We start from the raw sequence: 4,145 nt of genomic DNA, 5'->3' as shown, positions 1-4,145 counted from the left end.
GAACCCAGGCCCCCTGCACTGCTGCTCCCCACTGTGCACCGCGCGGGCACCGCCACAGCCAAGCACGACGGCTGTACAAACGGCTTACCCCCCATGTTGTTAGTTACAGCATGACCCTGCTCTTGTCTAGCCACCGCCCTAGATCCCTAGTTCCTTTTTCCAAGAAAAACTTCCTTTTCAGCAAAATTCCTCGCCAGTCATTTTTCTTCATTACTGTCTCTGATCAAGTCCACTCAAATCTAACTCCTATCGTTTTGTTTTATAAACTCTTAAATTATATTTACTTAAATGCCAACTTTCCAACAATTAGTATATAGTATTTTCTCTTTTTTCTCCTATCGTTTTTTTGTTTTTGTTTTTGGAGAGGTTTTTCTGCTATATGGCACATGCACTCGCCAGAAAGACAGACAGAAACAGAGATAGAAAGCGAGAAATCACCTCCCAGGGGGGATGGCCATGCCTCAATCCTTTCTCCTCCATTCTCCTCTCAGGATCTTGGGCACGCATGCACACACACCCGGTGTGAGTTTAAGCCACCGGGTCCAGGACTCGAACCGTGGTCGACTACATGGGAGTTCAGTGACATAGCCATTACACTAACTGCTGGTCCCTTGAATCTAACTCTTATCCCCACAATGAGTCATACATTTGCTAAATTCGAGAGTCAGTTCTTGATGTTCATACTCGATATGGCCACCACCTCTCCTGACTACGTACCTTGTTTCCAGGACTCCTGGCCTGGCCCCCTTCCCCACACTGGATGTCCCTCTCCTGTCCTGACCCTCTTCCCCACACTGGATGTCCCTCTCCTCTCCTGGCTCTCCTCCCCACACTGGATGTCCCTCTCCTGTCCTGGCCCCTCCCCACACTGGTGCACCTCTCCTCTCCTTTGCTCCTTGTTACTCATACCCTGATTCCTCAATGCCGGAGCACCTCAGGTCAGAGTAACAAGCCTAGCACCAGTGTCTTTATCAGCACTCATTCCTGTCGTCTCAGGACTGAATTCTATCTATATATTGACACTCACAAACTTTAGTCTTCAGCCTGGACCTCTTCTAGAATAATACACAACTGCCTCTTCAACCTCCACTTTTGCATATCTAATAAGACAATTCATATTTTCTATAGCCTTACTGAAGTATAATTTATATATCATAAAATTTATCCATTACAGGTATACAATTCAATGATTTTTAAATAAATGTATAGACTGGTGGTGGCAACAGGTGGTGAGGAGGTTAAGGTACTGGATGCCACGTAGCCGACTTCAGGGTTCAAGTCCTAGACTTGGTGCCTTGAAAATCACCTGGGAGCATATGCATGAATGCCCAACATCCCAAGGGGAGATTGGAGGAGGGAGGGATTGCGGCATGGCCATCTCCCTTGGGAAGCGATTTCTCACTTTCCCTCTCTGTGGCCAGTGCACATGCCCCCTATAACAAAAATAAAGAAATAAGTAAAAATTGTTTAAAATTTATAGGCTGATACAATATCAGCATATCTAGTTTTAGAATATATTAATCAGCCTGACAGTCTCACAACTGTGGTAGCTGTGAAAACTTCAGCCGTGGAGTCATTAAAAGGGATAAAAATACATTTGGATCTCCGCAAATGTCCAATCACTCTTTATTGTTTAAAAAAAAATTTTTTTTTGGTAAGGAGAAGTTTTTGCTATAGGATGCGTGCGCTCACCAGAAACACAGAGAGACAGAGAGATAGAAAGCGACAAATCACCCCCCAGGCCATGCTGCAATCCCTTCTCCATTCTCCTTTCAGGATCTTGGGCACACGCGCCTGGCGTGAGTTTAAGCCACTGGGTCTGGGACTCAAACCGTGATCAACTACATGGGAGCCCAGCGACATAGCCATTACACCAACTGCTGGTCTCTGTTTTAAACATTTTGAAGAGCTCTCCCTGTAAAGCAGCAGATAAGTATTGTACAAGAGGAGCTGGATCTCACAAGGCTAATTGCAGTTTGAATCCCTGCATGGTGGCTTGAAAAAGACCCCCAGCATGTGCATGGGTGACCAGGACTTGACAGGATGGAGAAATGTAAGAAAAGGGTATTGCAGCATGGCCCATCCCCATTACGAGCTGCTTTCTTCCTCCTCTTCTCTCCCTCTCATATGCACATACACAGCCCGACTGGGGAAGAGATCCAGATTCATCGAACTAATCCGAAGAAGCCATTTCACTTTCTTTATTCAGAAAAGATGGTATTTGGGGCCAGCAGGAGGGGGGATGGTTTAGGCACTAGATTCCCACATGGATGACTGCTGGTTCACACTGGGCTCTTGTGCGTGTGTTCCCAAAAACCTAGGCGTAGGGGCTAAGTTGGCTGGGCTCCTGCATGTCTGATCATGGTTTGAGTCCTGGACCAGGCAGCTTGCTTTCTCGCTTTCCCTTTCTGCCTCAAAAAAAGTAAAAATAAAATAATGACAATGAATAAGGTTAAATAAAATAATTCTAAAAACAACAACACAAAAATTTGGCACAGAATGAGGGAGAAGGGCCATCCCATCCCTTCTAGTGGCTGATTTCTTCTTTCCCTCTCTCTGTCTCTCTGGTGAACATACATATCCTATGACAAAAACCTGAAAAGAAAAAGAAAAGAAAGGATGGTGTTTAATAAAATATCTCTCTTTAAAAGAATAATTTATAAAAATTTTACTAGTGAACCATGCACAAGTACTAATTGTTTTAAATAAATTGGAAAAGCTGAATGTTCTTATAAGTGGGAGCTTATAACTTCAGTCAGAAAAACCTTTTCCACATCTAGTTCAAAGATACTTATTATTAATTCTGAGAAGGGTTTCTCTCTAGGGAGTAGGGTTGGGCTTCAAACAGCACATGGTGGATGACAGCGGAGAAGAGCATTGTGACCCAGTCTAGAAGCCCTTGTTAACCCGCCCAGGCACTCCACTTGGCTTAGTGACATTCACAGCATGTGGGGCTGAGGGCCTCTGAACCCAGGAGGGACAAATAGCCACAGAAATACATAAATTCAAAATATGACAACTACTATGAAGGAAGAGTCCTAGGACTCTGAGCACCTCACAGGGATATAGTCTACAATGATTTTTATTGTCTTTAAAGAGGAAATAATGACTTGCTTTTTTTTTTTTGGACAGGATTTTGCTATAGGGCACATGCACTCACCAGAAAGACAGAGATAGAGAGCGAGAAATCAGCCCCAAGGGGGGATGGCCATGTCGCAATCCCTTCTCCTCCATTCTCCTCTCAGAATCTTGGGCACATGCACGTGGTGTGAGTTTAAGCCACAGGGTTCGGGACTCGAACAGTAATCGACTATATGGGAGTCTAGCGACATAGCTGTTATGCTAACTGCTGGTCCAATGCCTTGCTTTTTAAAAAGTGAGCTTAAAAAGAATGCCAAAGGCCTTTTTACTGAGCCGATTAAGATTTTCCTAAAGAACATTGAACCACAGCACACATGCAGGGTGATATTGTTGGCAAGAATTTTTTTTAATATATTTTTTAATTTAAAGAAAAGTAGTTTTAGCTTTAATAAATAAAAATTTTTAAAAATGCTAAGAGAGCTTTGCTTCAAACTTAAAGCCAGGAAACAGGCCAGGATTCTGTTCAAATAGTAGGTACATGGACTTTTGACTAAAACATTCCTGGTTCTCTTCTATGCTTTGTTTTCCGGATTTAAGGATTTTGTCAACATGAAGATTTTATGCTTCCATATAGGCATCAGATAAGTGGCACACTTAGGGACATGATGTAAGTAACAGTTTAGATCTTTCTGCCATACAAAAGGAAAAGAAAGCTTAATCCGGGAAGCTGCTTCAACTCCTGTGGCTGAGGGCCTGAGTGCGCACACGTGCAGCGGGGCCCGGGACCGCTCTCCTCCTTCTCTGCACTCTTCCTTGCACCACGGTTCTTTCTCTTTCGCCTGCCAGCCTTCCTCTTTGTTCAGTGCTGTTGTCTACAAGTGTCCCGTCCAATTCCCTAAGGAAATAGTTATTTCCTCAAAATCTAAGTACTCTACAGAGTGAAAGCACTTCCTAAGTTTTTACCTGTGGATCTGGCCCCTCTCCCACAGCTCCAGGCACTCAGCTCGACTTGGCTCCAGATAGACTCCCCAGCACCTCCCAGTCTGCTTCCCCTGCCACTTCTC

At 44.2% G+C, this 4,145-nt stretch overlaps 1 protein-coding gene and 1 pseudogene across 1 annotated transcript in view; one reads left to right on the top strand and one right to left on the bottom strand.

Annotated features, from left to right (window-relative positions):
- The window catches only part of LOC114007183 (protein Churchill pseudogene), a 1,412-nt pseudogene extending 1,317 nt beyond the window's left edge, over positions 1-95 (bottom strand).
- CC2D2A (coiled-coil and C2 domain containing 2A) overlaps positions 1-4,145 on the top strand; it is a 159,981-nt gene that overhangs the window by 18,682 nt on the left and 137,154 nt on the right. The gene's annotated exons all lie outside the window — the stretch shown is intronic.

Source organism: Tupaia chinensis, unplaced genomic scaffold, assembly GCF_000334495.1.
Source record: "Tupaia chinensis unplaced genomic scaffold, TupChi_1.0 Scaffold000138_1, whole genome shotgun sequence".
NCBI lineage: Eukaryota > Metazoa > Chordata > Mammalia > Scandentia > Tupaiidae > Tupaia > Tupaia belangeri.
The sequence above is the reverse complement of the archived record's forward strand: the minus strand, read 5'-3'. Positions and strand labels throughout refer to the sequence as shown.